At 48.3% G+C, this 20,122-nt stretch overlaps 1 pseudogene; it reads left to right on the forward strand.

Moving 5' to 3' along the window:
• Positions 1 to 376: 376 nt before the first annotated feature.
• Positions 377 to 20,122, forward strand: part of LOC120047319 — a 52,605-nt pseudogene continuing 32,859 nt past the window's right edge.

The following is a 20,122-nucleotide window of genomic DNA, read 5'->3' on the forward strand; positions in this document are numbered from 1 at the left end:
CTGACCTGGCCAAGGCAGAGCCCATTCTGCAGGCTGCTACTGCAGTGCTGGACACTTAACAAGGTACAATACTCAAATCATGTCATAGATTATAGAGCAATTGTAGCTAAGCCACATATCTAATAAGGTAACCAGGTACCCTGTAAATGAACCAGTTATTTACTTGCTGTGTCTAAATCACTCATCAAGCTAATGATCCTTTTGGTTTGTTGTATATGGTTCTTGGTTGATTTATTCAACTGTCATAAAGCCAGGTAAGTCATTGATAAATCAATGATTTTCTACAATAACTACCTGGTGGTACATTGTATCTGTCTCCAAGTGAATCTGACGGAGCTGAAATCGTTCGTCAATCCCTCCGGCGGCGGTGATCAACATGGCGGTGATGGTGCTGCTGGCTCCGTGTGGCTTCGTTCCCAAGCAGAGGAGCTGGAAGGCAGCCCGGGCCTTTATGGGCAAGGTAACCAAGGTTACCACCTGTCACTGTGTCAATCACATCATCGTCTGTCTGAGGGATGCCAGTGTAATCTGGGTCTGGGCCTTGGCCCTGTATGTACCCTGCATGTCTCAACCTCACAATTCAGCTGGATGATGGCTCTTTGAATATAGTTCTGAATGGAGCCAGCGCCACTGTACTGTACGATCCTCTGGGCTCAAAGATTCATGTTCTTGGATTGTTTTTATTATGTTGGCTCAACAAGTCCATCAACCAATCCGACAATAGTCTGCCTTGTGACATCATCAACATGTGCAAGACATGTTTTACAGTCAAAAGCGGTGTTAGTTCCACTTGACTGATGACAATACATCACCCTTTCTACATGAATATGTATTGTATCTTGATGCAAACATGTCTCCCTGTGGCTTCCAGGTGATAACCTCCTGCAGGCGCTGGTGTCGTATTACAAGGAGCACATCGCTAAGTCATGTCTGGTGGTGGTGAAGCAGGAGTACCTGAGGAACCCAGAGTTTCACCCTGACCTGGTCAGGACCAAGTCCACTGCCACCGCAGCTGGGCCATCCACATGGTCAGATACTAGGTCAGACAGAGAGCAGTCTGAAATATAGCTTTGATGTGTATCATTAAGATAGTTTGAATGTCAGGTTATATGGTCCTGTGTGGCTCAGTTAGTACAGCACGGCGCTTGCAATGACAGTATACCAAAATGTACTACTGTCAGTAACTTTGGTTAAAAGCATCTGCTAAATGGGATATATTATTATAATATCATTGAATGCCATTGATAGAATATCATTAAATCATGAATCAAATGTTTTATTCACATATACACTACCATTCAAAAGTTTGGGGTCACTTAGGAATGTCCTTGTTTTTGAAAGAAAAGCAAATCTTTGGTCCATTAAAATAACATCAAATTGATCAGAAATACAGGGTAGACATTGTTAATGTTGTAAATGACTATTGTAGCCGGAAACGGCTGTCTTTTTTATCGATTGTCTACAGTTGAAGTCGGAAATTTACAAACACATTAGCCAAATACATTTAAAATCAGTTTTTCACAATTCCTGACATTTAATCCTAGTAAAAATGCCCTGTTTTAGGTCAGTTAGGATCACCACCTTATTTTAAGAATTTGAAATGTCAGAATAATAGAGAGAATTATTTATTTCAGCTTTTATTTATTTCATCACATTCACTGTGGGTCAGAAGTTTACATACACTCAAATAGTATTTGGTAGCATTGCCATAAAATTGTTTAACTTGGGTCAAACGTTTCGGGTAGCCTTCCACAAGCTTCCCACAATAAATTGGCTGAAATTTGGCCCATTCCTCTTGACAGAGCTGGTGTAACCGAGTCAGGTTAGTAAGCCTCCTTGCTTGCACACGCTTTTTCAGTTCAGCCCACAAATTCTCTATAGGATTGAGGTCAGGGTGTAACGGCACTCGTCGGATGAAGAAGGAGATCAAGGTGCAGCGTGGTAGGCGTTCATGATTTTTAATAAAACTGAACACCGCAACAAAATAACAAAGAAGAAAAAACTAAAGCGTACAGTTCTGTCAGGCAAGAAAAACAGCTAAACAGAAAATAACTCCCCACAAAACCCAAACGGAAAATCACAACTTATATATGATCCCCAATCAGAGACAACGATAGACAGCTGCCTCTGATTGGGAACCACACATGGCAAAAACAACAAAGAAATAGAAAACATAGAATGCCCACCCTAACCACACCCTGACCTAACCAAAAATAGAGAAATAAAAGACTCTCTAAGGTCAGGGCGTGACAATACCCCCCCACCCCCCCAAAGGTGCGGACTCCGGCCGCAAACCTGAACCTATAGGGGAAGGTCCGGGTGGGCATCTACTCTCGGTGGGGGCTCCGGTGCAGACCCCGCCCGCTTTAGGCTCCCCCTACTTCGGTGGCGCCTCCGGTGCAGGGATCGTCACCAGGGCCTCCGGACCGTAGATCATCGCCGGAGGCTCCGTACTGCAAACCGCCGGTGGAGACTCCGGACTGCAGACCGCCGCCGGAGACTCCGGACTGCAGACCGCTGTTGGAGGCTCCGGACTGGGGACCGTCGCTGGAGGCTCCGGACTGGGGACCGTCGCTGGAGGCTCTGGACAGGGGCCCGTTGCTGGAGGCTCCGGACTGGGGACCGTTGCTGGAGGCTCCGGACTGGGGACCGTCGCTGGAGGCTCCGGATTGGGGACCGTCGCTGCAGGCTCCGGACTGGGGACGTCGCTGCAGGCTCCGGACTGGGGACGTCGCTGCAGGCTCCGGACTGGGGACCGTCGCTGCAGGCTCCGGACTGGGGACCGTCGCTGCAGGCTCCGGACTGGGGACCGTCGCTGCAGGCTCCGGACTGGGGACCGTCGCTGCAGGCTCCGGACTGGGGACCGTCTCTGAAGGCTCCGGACTGGGGACCGTCGCTGGAGGCTCCGTGCCCTGGATTATCGCTGGAGGCTCCGGGCCATGGATTATTACTGGAGGCTTCGTGCCATGGATAATCACTGGAGGCTTCATGCCATGGATCATCACTACATACATATAGACTGACGAGTTTCAGAAGAAAATTCTTTGTTTCTGGACATTTTGAGCCTGTAATCGAACCCACAAATGCTGATGTTCCAGATACTCAACTAGTCTAAAGAAGGCCAATTGTATTGCTTCTGTAATCAGAACAACAGTTTTCAGCTGATAAAACTGGAGGTAAGACGTGTTATATTATCATTCACCACGCTGGGTTGAAATCTCCAGCTCTCACAATGACCATATGCCACTCAGCCTTGTCTTGTCATGAAGCCGATCTAATCTGTGATTCTGTGGTGTTTCTAACAGGGGTTGAATATCAACCTACAGAGCCTCACAGTCCAGGTTGAGAAGGCTGCTGATGACAAGGTCCAGTGCCAGGAGGAAGTGACCCACACCAACCAGACTATCGAGCAGGCCAACCAGCTGGTCAAGGGCCTGGAGGTACAGAGAGGAGGGGCTGGGGTGGGGGTCAGTCCTGTCATGCCTGATACACACTATAGAGCCAAACCCAGCTGCTCTGGGCCGGGTAGTGGTTACACATCCACCATAGTTTCTGGAACCATGCTGGAAAGGACAATGGGAAAAGAAAATACCTGAGCCAGCAACGCACGGTTCGGCCATATAGTGTGTATCAGGGATCAGTGTGTCTCACCTGGCATAGAAGTGACTGGTCACAGAGTCCGAGGCACGCTGTCTACCAGGAGGTGGGGTTGACAGAAGTGCATCAGTAATCTGGATGAGGACTTGTTATAATGTCCCTGTGATGTGGCTGTGTCTGGCTGTAGTGTGTTGGAGGGGATGGAGCTTCAGGTCTGGCTAGCCAGCCTGTTGGGGATCAGGGAGGATGGAGAGGGAGAGTGGGATGGACCACAGCAAACGCACCATTAAACTGGGCAACTGTCTCTGTCTGGCCCACGGCCCAGTGGAGAAGAGAGATGGCAGGAAGGCTGCATGGACCGTACACTCAAGCTGGGCAGCAGACTGGCCTGAAGAAGTGTGTGTGTGTTGTGTGTGTGTGTGTGTGTGTGTGTGTGTGTGTGTGTGTGTGTGTGTGTGTGTGTGTGTGTGTGTGTGTGTGTGTGTGTGTGTGTGTGTGTGTGTGTGTGTGTGTGTGTGTGTGTGTGTGTGTTGTGTGTGTTGTGTGTGTCCAGGTGTTGCATCTTAAAACAACGTGGTCCTGTGGGGATCCAGACATGTTTACGTCGGTCCGTTAACGTGAAATCCAATAGGAGCCATGTTTTTCTGCCGTGGCCATATTCATACGTTCTACTTTCTTATTCAACAAAACAAATGTGGCTAGCATGGGACAGCTTGGCTTTTCCACATATCAAGATAAATGATATGTCTTTGTGGCATTGATCTGGAAGCCACAGTGTTTAGACTAATACATCAGACTATATTTAATCATTAACTTACCTCACAGGCTCAACAGCTGTTGGAAATTAAAAACGCTTCACCCCAAGACTGAGTGATATTACAGACAACCCATAATGCATTAGGGTAAAATTATAGTGATTTTTAACTGTCTGGGAATTTATTATGCCACATACTCTGGCCCCATGGGCCCTTGTGAAGAAACGGCAGGCGTGATTTACCGTGTTCAGGCTGTCACAGCTGGTCATACTATGGAAGGATTAAATGGACGCTAAATAGATGCTGAGTGAATTTGCAGGAAAACTTTCAAAGCCAGTTTGGTGGAATTAGTTTTGTATACTTTATTGCTTTAGGTTTTTCTAGTTTGGCCCGGTAGATTGGGTGGGGAACACACATTCCGGGAAACTGGGTGGGAAAACACATCCCGGTAGACTGGGTGGGGAAACACATCCCGGTAGACTGGGTGGGGAAACACATCCCGGTAGACTGGGTGGGGAAACACATCCCGGTAGACTGGGTGGGGAAACACATTTCAGCCTAGATGAACCTTTCATCCCAGAGTTTGAAATATTTGAGGTGCTTTGAAGTTAAATGCATATACTAAGTTTCCAGTTTATTCTAAAAGTGATTTTATACATACACTGTAGACTACGTTTCATACTGCTTTTGGTGGTGTATATTGTCATGCCTGGTGTATGTGTGTCCCAGTCAGAAAAGGAGAGGTGGTCCCAGGCAGAAGACTCTGTGTGGTGATGTTCTCCTCACCTCAGCTTCGGTCTCCTATGTGGGTCACTTCACCAGGCCCTACCGACACCAACAGCTCTACGAAGCCTGGATACCCTTTGTACAGTCACAACGGGTAAGATCCCAAATGGCACCCTATTCCCTATGTAGTGCACTACTTTTGACCAGCGGGGCTTTATAAAGCTGCTCCTTTATCCTTTATCGTGTAGATATGTTCTAAACTGTTTTTATTCATGGTCTTTAATTGATTTTATTTGAACATTTTGATTTTGGATGTAAATTTAGGGATAACCCGCCTGGAAATTAATCTTGGTGAAACACTGTTGCCTCTCTCTATCGGCCTGCATAGTTGTACAGTCGGTACCCCACACACAGCCAACCGAGTGACATCACCGCCTCACTGCTGTCGGTTCCAAATGCCACCCTATTTATTATTTAGTGCACTATATGGTGAACAGGGTTCCATCTGTCTGTCTCTCTGTGTGTTCCAGGTCTCCATCCCCCAGACAGACGACCTGGACCCTGTCCTCATGCTTACAGACGATGCCACCGTGGCTGCCTGGCACAACCAGGGCCTGCCAAACGATAGGATGTCCACAGAGAACGCTGCCATCCTGACCACCGGCGAGTGCTGGCCACTCATGATGTACCCCCAGCAGCAGGGCATCAAGTGGATCCGCAGGCGCTGTGGGCCAGAGCTCAGGGTGGAGCAGCTCCAGCAGATGGAGTGAGAGAGGGACGGCGTTGTTTTGACGCATTTCATTAATGATAGTAGAGATTTCAGAGTGGGGAAGGGAAGCAAGTTGGGAAGGGAAGCAAAGAAGGGAAGCAAGTTGGACTTGGAACATTGATGGTCACAAGGGTTTGTTTTGTATCACTGGACAGTGTCTATCCAAGTGGTCCAGTCTGTTTGTACTTTAGCCAAACATATACAGTAGGGTATGATAACCATAGGAGATTTGGTGTCGGTACAGTAGATACAGGATGGGACCAGGCTAATCACTGGTCACTACTAATTATCAGCTACAGTGCATTTGAAAAGTATTCAGACCCTTTGACTTTTTCCACATTTTGTAACGTTACAGCATTATTCTAAAATGTATTAAATTATACATTTTTCTCATCAATTTAAACACAATACCCCCTAATGACAAAGTGAAAACAGATTTTTTGAGATTTTTGCAGAATTATTACAATTTAAACAGAAATATCTTATTTACATAAGTCTTTAGACCCTTTGTTGAAGCACCTTTGGCAGCGATTACAGCCTCAAGTCTTCGTAGGTATGAAGCTACAAGCTTGGCACACCTGTATTTGGGAAGTTTCTCACATTCTTCTCTGCAGATCCTCTCAAGCTCTGTCAGGTTAGATAGGGAGCACTGCTGCACAGCTATTTTCAGGTCTCTCCAGAGATCAGGTTCAAGTCCGGGCTCTGGCTGGGCCACTCAAGGACATTCAGAGACTTGTCCCGAAGTCACTCCTGTGTTGTCTTGGCTGCGTGCTTAATGTCAATGTCCTGTTGAAAGGTGAACCTTCTGCCCAGTCTGAGGTCCTGAGCGCTCTGGACCAGGTTTTCATCAAGGAACTCTCTATACTTTGTTCCGTTCATCTTTCCCTCAATCCTGACAAGCCTCCCAGTCCCTGCCACTGAAAAACATCTCCACAGCATAATGCTGCCACCACCATGCTTCACCGTAGGGATGGTGCCAGGTTTCCTCCAGATGTGATGCTTGGTATTCAGGCCAAATAGTTCAATCTTGGTTTCATCAGACCAGAGAATCTTGTTTCTCATGGTCTGAGAGTCCTTTAGGTGCCTTTTGGCAAACTCCAAGCAGGCTGTCATGTGCCTTTTACTGAAGAGTGGCTTCCGTCTGGCCATTCTACCATAAAGACCTGATTGGTGGAGTGCTGCAGAGATGGTTGTCTCTGGAAGGTTCTGCCATCTCCACAGAGGATCTCTGGAGCTCTGTCATAGTGACCATCTGGTTCTTGGTCACCTCCCTGACCAAGGCCCTTCTCCCCCGATTGCTTGCTCAGTTTGGCTGGGCAGCCAGCTCTAGGAAGAGTCTTGATGGTTCTAAACTTCTTCTATTTAAGAATGATTGGTACCTTTCCAGCAGATCTGTGCCTCGACACGATCCTGTCTCTGAGCCATACAGACAATTCCTTCGACCTTATGGCTTGGTTTTTGATCTGACATGCACTGTCAACTATGGGACCTTATATAGACAGGTGTGTGCCTTTCCAAATCATGTCCAATTAGTTGAATTTACCACACAGGTGGACTCCAGTCAAGTTGTAGAAACATCTCAAAGATGATCATTGGAAACAGGAGGCTCCTGAGCTCAATTTCAAGTCTCATCGCAAAATGTCTGAATACTTATGTAAATGTGATATTTCATTTTTTTATGTATATATTTTTTCCAAAACCTGTTTTTGCTTTGTCATTATAGGTTATTGTGTGTAGATTGATGAGGGAAAAAAGTATTTAATCCATGTTAGAATAATGCTGTAACATAACAAAATGTGGAAAAAGTCCAGGGGTTTGAATACTTTCCGAGTGCACTGTATGTTTTTTCAAATTGATTGATGAGAAAAGTATCATCCAATCCATGGGTTATCTCACTGCACCCTCATATGCCATGTCTTGAAATATGCAGACAGACGGATTAAAATACATTTACATTGTAATACTTCTGACAGCCAACTTCTTCACTCCACCCATCCATGTGTCTTCCTTCAGGCTTGTCGGTTACAGAAGTATTCAAGTTACCTATTCCAGTGTGTCACGCCCTGACCTTAGTTCCTTTTTTATGTCTCTATTTTGGGTTGGTCAGGGCGTGAGTTAGGGTGGGCATTCTATGTCTGGTGTTCTATGTTGTCTATTTCTTTGTGTTTGGCCGTGTGTGGTTCTCAATCAGAGGCAGCTGTCTATCGTTGTCTCTGATTGAGAACCATACTTAGGTAGCCTGTTCCCACCTGTGTTTGTGGGTAGTTGTTTTATGTTTTATGTATTGCACCTTGCAGAACTGTTTGTTTGTCGTTTTGTTGTTTTTTGTTCTAGTATTCGTATTTATTAAAAGTATTATGAATACTTGCCACGCTGCACCTTGGTCTTCTCCTTCTCCCGACGACGTTCGTTACACAGTGAATCATTCTGGTTACACTTTAAATGAAATACTTACTGTACGTTTAATGCTTTATAACATCCTTCATAATGCCTTATAATACAATTGTAAGTGTATTATAAGTTATTATACAGGATGTTATAAAGTATAATTCATATGTATTTTCTCTAAAGTGTTACCATCATCATTCTCTACAGGTATTTGGATGTGTTAGAGCGAGCCCTTGCCTATGGAGAGACTGTTCTGATTGAAAACCTACAGGAGAGAGTTGACCCAGTCCTGGTGCCACTACTGGGGAGATAAACACAAGAGACTGTTCTGATTGAGAACCTACAGGAGAGAGTTGACCCAGTCCTGGTGCCACTACTGGGGAGATAAACACAAGAGACTGTTCTGATTGAGAACCTACAGGAGAGAGTTGACCCAGTCCTGGTGCCACTACTGGGGAGATAAACACAAGGGACTGTTCTGATTGAGAACCTACAGGAGAGAGTTGACCCAGTCCGGTGCCACTACTGGGGAGATAAACACAAGAGACTGTTCTGATTGAGAACCTACAGGAGAGAGTTGACCCAGTCCCGGTGCCACTACTGGGGAGATAAACACAAGAGACTGTTCTGATTGAGAACCTACAGGAGAGAGTTGACCCAGTCCTGGTGCCACTACTGGGGAGATAAACACAAGAGACTGTTCTGATTGAGAACCTACAGGAGAGAGTTGACCCAGTCCTGGTGCCACTACTGGGGAGATAAACACAAGAGACTGTTCTGATTGAGAACCTACAGGAGAGAGTTGACCCAGTCCTGGTGCCACTACTGGGGAGATAAACACAAGAGACTGTTCTGATTGAGAACCTACAGGAGAGAGTTGACCCAGTCCTGGTGCCACTACTGGGGAGATAAACACAAGAGACTGTTCTGATTGAGAACCTACAGGAGAGAGTTGACCCAGTCCTGGTGCCACTACTGGGGAGATAAACACAAGAGACTGTTCTGATTGAGAACCTACAGGAGAGAGTTGACCCAGTCCTGGTGCCACTACTGGGGAGATAAACACAAGAGACTGTTCTGATTGAGAACCTACAGGAGAGAGTTGACCCAGTCCTGGTGCCACTACTGGGGAGATAAACACAAGAGACTGTTCTGATTGAGAACCTACAGGAGAGAGTTGACCCAGTCCTGGTGCCACTACTGGGGAGATAAACACAAGGGACTGTTCTGGTTGAGAACCTACAGGAGAGAGTTGACCCAGTCCTGGTGCCACTACTGGGGAGATAAACACAAGAGACTGTTCTGATTGAGAACCTACAGGAGAGAGTTGACCCAGTCCTGGTGCCACTACTGGGGAGAAACACCATCAAGGAAGGAAGTCAAGCAGTGACAATGGTCCTTGGTTTGACCTGTCCCTATACAGATCTACTGGCTCAGGAATCCACCAATGAAATCTCTAGGTGGGGCGGTTTCCCAGACACAAATTAACTCTAGTCCTGGACTAAAAAGCACTTTCAACTGAGAATATCAATTGAAAGTGCTTTTTAGTCTAGGATTAGCCTTAAGCTGTGTCCAGGAAACCAGCCCTGGAGGAGACAAACAGTGAGGTTTCTGTCATTAAGACAGAGTAGCCCTATACAATCACCATACTGTGCACTGTGCTTTCTCTGCAAAAGCTATTTATTCTATAGTTGTGCCTATAGCCTGTAACCAGTCTTGTCTACACATTACTAATTGATCCATGGTTTATATCCCTTTTGATATACAAGTCAATACTATCCTAATGTGTCTAAATATGGGCCTGTGGGACAGTATTAGACAATATCTGCGATCCCGAATGGCTGCGAACCCTATTCCCTATATAGTGCACAACCCTATGGGCACTGGTCAAAAGTAGTGCACTACATAAGGACTAGGGTGCCATCTGGGACACAGACAATGCCAGAGGATTTGCCTGACTGACGCTGGAGTCTCACTGAGCGGTGGACAGCTCCAGAGACATGACTGACTGACGCTGGAGTCTCACTGAGCGGTGGACAGCTCCAGAGACATGACTGACTGACGCTGGAGTCTCACTGAGCGGTGGACAGCTCCAGAGACATGACTGACTGACGCTGGAGTCTCACTGAGCGGTGGACAGCTCCAGAGACATGACTGACTGACGCTGGAGTCTCACTGAGCGGTGGACAGCTCCAGAGACATGACTGACTGACGCTAGAGTCTCACTGAGCGGTGGACAGCTCCAGAGACATGACTGACTGACGCTGGAGTCTCACTGAGCGGTGGACAGCTCCAGAGACATGTCTGACTGACGCTAGAGTCTCACTGAGCGGTGGACAGCTCCAGAGACATGACTGACTGACGCTGGAGTCTCACTGAGCGGTGGACAGCTCCAGAGACAGGACTGACTGACGCTGGAGTCTCACTGAGCGGTGGACAGCTCCAGAGACATGACTGACTGACGCTGGAGTCTCACTGAGCGGTGGACAGCTCCAGAGACATGACTGACTGACGCTGGAGTCTCACTGAGCGGTGGACAGCTCCAGAGACATGACTGACTGACGCTGGAGTCTCACTGAGCGGTGGACAGCTCCAGAGACATGACTGACTGACGCTGGAGTCTCACTGAGCGGTGGACAGCTCCAGAGACATGACTGACTGACGCTGGAGTCTCACTGAGCGGTGGACAGCTCCAGAGACATGACTGACTGACACTGGAGTCTCACTGAGCGGTGGACAGCTCCAGAGACATGACTGACTGACGCTGGAGTCTCACTGAGCGGTGCACAGCTCCAGAGACATGACTGACTGATGCTGGAGTCTCACTGAGCGGTGGACAGCTCCAGAGACATGACTGACTGACGCTGGAGTCTCACTGAGCGGTGGACAGCTCCAGAGACATGACTGACTGACGCTAGAGTCTCACTGAGCGGTGGACAGCTCCAGAGACATGACTGACTGACGCTGGAGTCTCACTGAGCGGTGGACAGCTCCAGAGACATGACTGACTGACGCTAGAGTCTCACTGAGCGGTGGACAGCTCCAGAGACATGACTGACTGACGCTGGAGTCTCACTGAGCGGTGGACAGCTCCAGAGACATGACTGACTGACGCTGGAGTCTCACTGAGCGGTGGACAGCTCCAGAGACATGACTGACGCTGGAGTCTCACTGAGCGGTGGACAGCTCCAGAGACATGACTGACTGACGCTGGAGTCTCACTGAGCGGTGGACAGCTCCAGAGACATGACTGACTGACGCTGGAGTCTCACTGAGCGGTGGACAGCTCCAGAGACATGACTGACTGACGCTGGAGTCTCACTGAGCGGTGGACAGCTCCAGAGACATGACTGACTGACGCTGGAGTCTCACTGAGCGGTGGACAGCTCCAGAGACATGACTGACTGACGCTGGAGTCTCACTGAGCGGTGGACAGCTCCAGAGACATGTCTGGCTGACGCTGGAGTCTCACTGAGCGGTGGACAGCTTCAGAGACATGATTGACTGGGATATGATTGCTCCTTGCTCTTTAGATTATAGATTAATTTGTATTGCGTGTTCTGAATCCCTGAGGCAGACGTATGGATCGCCCCTCTGACGCCTGGTGATAGATGTTCATTGGCCTGCTCATAGTCTTTATGTGGTGAATACTGAGCAGTTATTCTTCAGTGGTTAGCCCTGAATAGTGGGCAGCCAGCCTCTCTTGTGGGTAAGGGACCTTTCCCTCTCTGAGAACGAATGGGAACAACACAACACCACCACCACTCTCAACAGTGGTCAGGAGTGTATCCAGGACAATCTCCAATACAGATCATTAGGCTACATAGGCTTATTATTAGGCTACATAGGTCTATCATTGGGCTACGTAAGCCTATAGTTTGTAGTTGATTTGGTCATTTGCCGTAGCGTAGGTTATGGAAAGAATGATGAATCCACTATGATGTGAAATGGTTGTGGATGTATTTCAATCTATTACACTGAGTCCCTTTGAACCAATGGAGCAAATAATCCAATCCCCAAGCATATTAATTCACCTCCACACCACCGGTGTTATGATTATCTGAGTTCAATCCTCTAAATGAACAACATATCACAATGTAACAGGAAGTATCTACGGTGCAAACGGAAAAATAAAAATACTATAAATCGACCTCCTCTTCCCAACCATCAACACACATCTTTCTTGTTCCTTCCTTTCCCTGTGAAACCAAAGTGTGTGTGAATATTATTGAACATCTGAGACTGGACATGTATTAAACTCCTAACAGACACAGTGCTGCTGTCTGTCGACCCGTGACAATTCATCCCTGTGGTAAATCTGATTATAAATGCATCCGCTGTAGATGACCTGCGCTTGTTTCTGCTTGTGATTAATACAACATGCTGTGATGGCCATGATGGATACGGTGGGGCTCCACAGCTGAAGTTCATTAATAATTGGAATGTTGTAGAGTGTGAAGTAATGAATACTAATTATTTCCTTTCATGGCTGACGGAGGACTACAAGCCAATCCATCAGCCCAGGACTTTCATTTGGTGGAGTAATGGTTCTATCAATAGTACATTCATTTTTGCTTGTGAAGATATAGAGTGTAACAAGATCCGGGCCATGGGAAACCTGGGCCCTAAAAAATGGGGCCCGTTGCCTGACATGGGAAGGGTAATTAGTGAAAAATGAAAAGCCACCGGGTCGGGTTTGTCGAGCCTCTGCTAATTGAATTGAAATGGAGGAACAGATAAATACTGTATTGGCTGCTTTGGGAGACTATAGATTATCTCCTGGATACATTTTAAACCTTTCAAAGTTTGGAGAACATGAGGATTTCTGACCAGAGGGCTTCTGGTTTAAAGGGATACTTTGGGATTGTGTCTACTTCCCCAGTCAGATGAACTCCTGGATACCATTTGTATGTCTCTGTGTCCAGTATGAAGGAAGTTAGAGGTCGTTTTGCGAGTCAATGCTAACATGGCGTTAGCGTAATGACTGGAGGTCTATGGGTATCTATTAGCATACAACGTACCCCCACAATCTATTTTGCCGTAGCGGACCGGATGCCGTACCGGCTAACTTTCACACCTGTGTGTGTGTGTGTGTGTGTGTGTGTGTGTGTGTGTGTGTGTGTGTGTGTGTGTGTGTGTGTGTGTGTGTGTGTGTGTGTGTGTGTGTGTGTGTGTGTGTGTGTGTTGTGTGTGTATCGAAGGTGTTGGGGGAAAAGCAGAAGACATTTTTCCATCCCATGTGGACTAATAAAGTCTATCTTATCTTAGTTATTGCATCTATCTTAGTGTATAATTATGTTCATGATAACCAGGTCAAATGATTCATACAGTAGCCTGTAGTTTAGTATCACTGGTGTTAGAACAACACGGGAAACAAATACTGTTCAGCCTCTCTGATGTACAGTAGTATCTGGGAGTTAAGTAGCTCTGGTTTAGGATGTCTACTAGCGTCAAGACTTAAATGCCATGTGTTATTATATAGGCCTACTGTTTTATAGTCTAGTTAGTAGAGCAATGCGCGCTCCATTTCACCGTGTTAGCTGCAAATGAAATGTACTTCTGGCTACGCTGAAATGGGGAGAAATCTGGAGCATGACTTGAGGCCCTAGTTCATAGCTCATTGTGTTAACTGACACATACACACAGGTGGTGGAGGCCAGAGAGATCAAGACAAAGCTCAACGAGGCCAGAGAGCTCTACCGCCCTGCTGCCCAGAGAACCTCTCTGTTCTACTTCATCATCTACAACCTGCACAGAATCAACCCCATGTACCAGTTCTCCCTCCAGGTGATTATAACCTCTTATAAACCTCTTATAACCCCATGTACCAGTTCTCCCTCCAGGTGATTATAAAACCTCTTATAACTCCATGTACCAGTTCTCCCTCAAGGTGATTATAACCTCTTATAACCCTGTTTACCAGTTCTCCCTCAAGGTGATTATAACGTCTTATAACGCCATGTACCAGTTCTCCTTTAGGGTGTTTAATATCTGGAGTCATACTTGTCAAGTGTTTGTGTTGTCACTCACTACTCTCCTAGCTTGTTGAGACACATGGGGGAAACTCCCTGGGGTGTAATAGAACAGTTAATCACACTATGGACCTATGAAATCCCCTTTCTCTCTGTACCTGTCTCCCTGTACCTGTCTCCCTGTACCTGTCTCTCTGTTCCTGTCTCTCTGTACCTTTCTCCCCGATCCTGTCTCCCCGATCCTGTCTCCCTGCATCTGTCTCCCTGTACCTTTCTCCCTGTACCTGTCTCCCTGTACCTGTCTCCCTGTACCTTTCCCCCTGTACCTTTCTCCCTGTACCTTTCTCCCTGTACCTTTCTCCTTGTACCTGTCCCCCTGTACCTGTCTCTCTGTTCCTGATTCCCTGTACCTGTCTCCCTGTACCTGTCTCCCTGTACCTGTCTCTCTGTACCTGTGCCCCTGTACCTGTCTCCCTGTATTTGTCTCCCTGCATCTGTCTCCCTGTACCTGTCTCTCTGTTCCTGTCTCTCTGTTCCTGTCTTCCTGTACCTGTTTCCCTGTACCTGTCTCTCTGTTCCTGATTCCCTGTACCTGTCTCTCTGTTCCTGTCTCCCTGTACCTGTCTCTCTGTACCTGTCTCCCTGTACCTGTCTCTCTGTACCTGTCTCTCTGTACCTGTCTCCCTGTACCTGTCTCCCTGTACCTGTCTCCCTGTATTTGTCTCCCTGCATCTGTCTCCCTGTACCTTTCTCCCTGTACCTGTCTCCCTGTACCTGTCTCCCTGTACCTTTCCCCCTGTACCTTTCTCCCTGTACCTTTCTCCCTGTACCTTTCTCCTTGTACCTGTCCCCCTGTACCTGTCTCTCTGTTCCTGATTCCCTGTACCTGTCTCCCTGTACCTGTCTCCCTGTACCTGTCTCTCTGTACCTGTGCCCCTGTACCTGTCTCCCTGTATTTGTCTCCCTGCATCTGTCTCCCTGTACCTTTCTCCCTGTACCTGTCTCCCTGTACCTTTCTCCCTGTACCTGTCTCCCTGTACCTTTCTCCCTGTACCTGTCTCCCTGTACCTGTCTCCCTGTACCTTTCTCCCTGTACCTGTCTCCCTGTACCTGTCTCCCTGTACCTGTCTCCCTGTATTTGTCTCCCTGTATTTGTCTCCCTGCATCTGTCTCCCTGTACCTTTCTCCCTGTACCTTTCTCCCTGTACCTGTCTCCCTGTACCTGTCTCCCTGTACCTGTCTCCCTGTACCTGTCTCCCTGTACCTGTCTCCCTGTACCTGTCTTCCTGTACCTTTCTCCCTGTACCTTCCTCTCTGTACCTTTCTCCCTGTACCTTTCTCCCTGTACCTTTCTCCCTGTACCTGTCTCCCTGTACCTGTCTCCCTGTACCTGTCTCCCTGTACCTTTCTCCCTGTACCTTTCTCTCTGTTCCTGTCTCCCTGTACCTTTCTCCCTGTACCTGTCTCTGTACCTGTCTCTGTACCTGTCTCTGTACCTGTCTCCCTGTACCTTTCTCCCTGTACCTTTCTCCCTGTACCTTTCTCTCTGTACCTGTGCTCCAGACCTTCAACACAGTCTTCCACAAAGCGATAGAGCGATCAGAGTGGGACGAGGACGTGAGGGCCAGAGTGCTCTCCTTGACCCGAGGCCGTCACCTACTCAGCATTCCTCTACACCAGCCGGAGCCTCTTCCAGAGAGACAAGTCAACCTTCCTGTCACACAATGCCTTCCAGGTAAGTGGCCCGGGGCCGCCCCAAATGGCTGGCCCCCCCTGTCATTCTCATAAATCAAAGCACTTATTCTGGCCCCACATTAGCTTCAATTAGAGGCCGTCAGCGGGACAGAAGGACCATACGCTGCTTTTGATTAGCTCTCCCACCTGGCCTGGCTAAAGCTGTTCAGACTGTTACCTCTGACAGCGGGTGTGGCCTGACGGCAGAATGCTAATAACTGTCATGGCCACCTGCCTGTCGCCAACTGTTCTCAACTCCACTGTGAGAAAGTGTCTATAGTAAGGTTGTCATTCGCCTGGTCGTGGCTTCACATGTCTCTGTTTCAGATGAATGTTTCTGGTTGCCGAGGCCATACTCTTGTTTGATCAAAAACTTTATTGATAGGATAGAAGTTCTGATCTGAATAATCCCCTTTTCTAATCTATACCTGTTGTTATATCTCTGTTGTCTCTCCTCTCCAGATTCTGCTGACCCGTGGGCAGATTGAGGCCCAGGAGTTGGACTTCCTGTTGTATTTCCCAGTGGAGCCCAGCGTAGCCAGCCCTGTCTCGTTCCTGTCCCCACAAGCCTGGGGAATCGTCAGGGTAACACACATCTCCAAGGCTGCACCTTAAATCACACCATATTCCCCATAGAGTGCACTAATCACATCCTATTCCCCATAGAGTGCACTAATCACACCCTATTCCCCATAGAGTGCACTAATCACACCCTATTCCCCATAGAGTGCACTAATCACATCCTATTCCCCATAGAGTGCACTAATCACACCCTATTCCCCATAGAGTGCACTAATCACACCCTATTCCCCATAGAGTGCACTAATCACACCCTATTCCCCATAGAGTGCACTAATCACATCCTATTCCCCATAGAGTGCACTAATCACACCCTATTCCCCATAGAGTGCACTAATCACATCCTATTCCCCATAGAGTGCACTAATCACACCCTATTCCCCATAGAGTGCACTAATCACACCCTATTCCCCATAGAGTGCACTAATCACACCCTATTCCCCATAGAGTGCACTAATCAGATCCTATTCCCCATAGAGTGCACTAATCACATCCTATTCCCCATAGAGTGCACTAATCACATCCTATTCCCCATAGAGTGCACTAATCACATCCTATTCCCCATAGAGTGCACTAATCAGATCCTATTCCCCATAGAGTGCACTAATCACATCCTATTCCCCATAGAGTGCACTAATCAGATCCTATTCCCCATAGAGTGCACTAATCACACCCTATTCCCCATAGAGTGCACTAATCACATCCTATTCCCCATAGAGTGCACTAATCACATCCTATTCCCCATAGAGTGCACTAATCACACCCTATTCCCCATAGAGTGCACTAATCACACCCTATTCCCCATAGAGTGCACTAATCACACCCTATTCCCCATAGAGTGCACTAATCACACCCTATTCCCCATAGAGTGCACTAATCAGATCCTATTCCCCATAGAGTGCACTAATCACATCCTATTCCCCATAGAGTGCACTAATCACACCCTATTCCCCATAGAGTGCACTAATCACACCCTATTCTCCATAGAGTGCACTAAAATGAGTGCACTAAGAAGTACAGTAGCACATTGTGTGTGCGATCCAACTGGCAGCTTATTCCCTATGTAGTACTCTACTTTTGACCAGAGCCCATAGGGAATAGGGAGCCTGCACTGGGACATTAACAGCTTAGGGTGGTGTGATGTTGATGATCTCCCAAGACCCTGTCTACCCTGGATGAGTTCTGGGGGGTTGGACCGGAACATTAAGGGCTCAGCCAAGGAGGAAGATGGTAGACTCAGAGTGTCCTGAGAGAGAGGGGTTTCCTCAGGACTGGAAGAATAAAAGCTCCCTACAGAAACTCATTATGCTGAGAGCCATATGCCCTGACAGAATGACCTACACCCTCAGGTGAGACATCAGTTGTGTCCCAAATGGCCCCCTATTATTCCCTATATAGTGCACTACTTTTGACCAGGGCCCATGGGGTTCTTGTCAAAAGTAGCATACTATGTAGGGAAAAGGGTTCCATTTGGGACTGAAACATCAGCACTACATATTCTACAGTATTCTTTCATTTCTGGTGAGGAAGTGTGGCCCCTGCATGAAAATGCAACAGTTTTATGCACTTCAAGCTTTGCCAGTAAGGAAATGATAGTAACATACTGTATTTCACCTTTATCAGTCCCATAGTGTGTAGGTAACTACATCTGTGACTTGAACTGTGACAGGAGCTTTGTGGAGGAGAGCTTGGGAGTGAGATATGTGGACACTGCCAAGCTGAAGAGCAGCCCCTCCACCCCTGTGTTCTGCATCCTCTCTCCTGGAGTGGACCTGCTCAACAATGTGGAGAACCTGGCTCCACAACACTACACTAACACCGGGCTGCCAACCCTCCTCCTAGAGAGCTACTGGGTTGAGCAGCAGACTCCAGTTCTGTTCTCACTGTAACCACCTGATTCAGATACATCCTGATGATAAGAAGCACGTGGGGACTGTGGAGAGATATTCTGAGTGTCTTGTGTCCTGTGTTGTGGGTTTGAGGCTGGGTTTCTCCATAGAGCTGGGGACACTACACAACATGTCTCTGGGTCAGGAAGGGGTGGCTGACAGGGGCCCTGCAGAAGGCCTCTCAACACAGACACTGGGTCATCCTGCAGGTAGGGAACAGCAGACATTGGGACATCCTGCAGGTAGAGAACAGCAGACACTGGGTCATCCTGCAGGTAGGGAACAGCAGACACTGTGTTATCCTGCAGGTAGGGAACAGCAGACACTGGGTCATCCTGCAGGTAGGGAACAGCAGACACTGGGTCATCCTGCAGGTAGAGAACAGCCGACACTGGGTCATCCTGCAGGTAGGGAACAGCCGACACTGTGTTATCCTGCAGGTAGGGAACAGCAGACACTGGGTCATCCTGCAGGTAGGGAACAGCAGACACTGGGTCATCCTGCAGGTAGGGAACAGCAGACACTGGGTCATCCTGCAGGTAGGGAACAGCCGACACTGGGTCATCCTGCAGGTAGGGAACAGCCGACACTGGGTCATCCTGCAGGTAGGGAACAGCCGACACTGGGTCATCCTGCAGGTAGGGAACAGCCGACACTGGGACATCCTGCAGGTAGGGAACAGCAGACACTCGGACATCCTGCAGGTAGGGAACAGCAGACACTGGGTCATCCTGCAGGTAGGGAACAGCAGACACTCGGACATCCTGCAGGTAGGGAACAGCCGACACTGGGACATCCTGCAGGTAGGGAACAGCAGACACTGGGTCATCCTGCAGGTAGGGAACAGCAGACACTGGGTCATCCTGCAGGTAGGGAACAGCAGACACTGTCTTATCCTGCAGGTAGGGAACAGCAGACACTGGGTCATCCTGCAGGTAGAAAACAGCAGACACTGGGTCATCCTGCAGGTAGGGAACAGCAGACATTGGGTCATCCTGCAGATTGTGAACAGCCGACACTGGGTCATCCTGCAGATTGTGAACAGCCGACACTGGGTCATCCTGCAGGTAGAGAACAGCAGACACTGTGTTATCCTGCAGATTGGGAACAGCAGACACGGGGTCATCCTGCAGGTAGGGAACAGCAGACACTGGGTCATCCTGCAGGTAGGGAACAGCAGACACTGGGACATCTTGCAGGTAGAGAACAGCAGACACTGGGTCATCCTGCAGGTAGGGAACAGCCGACACTGTGTTATCCTGCAGGTAGGGAACAGCAGACACTGGGTCATCCTGCAGGTAGGGAACAGCAGACACTGGGTCATCCTGCAGGTAGGGAACAGCAGACACTGGGTCATCCTGCAGGTAGGGAACAGCAGACACTGGGTCATCCTGCAGGTAGGGAACAGCAGACACTGGGTCATCCTGCAGGTAGGGAACAGCCGACACTGGGTCATCCTGCAGGTAGGGAACAGCCGACACTGTGTTATCCTGCAGGTAGGGAACAGCAGACACTGGGTAATCCTGCAGATTGGGAACAGCCGACACTGGGTCATCCTGCAGGTAGGGAACAGCAGACACTGTGTTATCCTGCAGGTAGGGAACAGCAGACACTGGGTCATCCTGCAGGTAGGGAACAGCAGACACTGGGTCATCCTGCAGGTAGAGAACAGCCGACACTGGGTCATCCTGCAGGTAGGGAACAGCCGACACT

The sequence above is a fragment of the Salvelinus namaycush genome, chromosome 5 (assembly GCF_016432855.1).
Source record: "Salvelinus namaycush isolate Seneca chromosome 5, SaNama_1.0, whole genome shotgun sequence".
In the NCBI taxonomy this organism is placed as follows: Eukaryota; Metazoa; Chordata; class Actinopteri; order Salmoniformes; family Salmonidae; genus Salvelinus; species Salvelinus namaycush.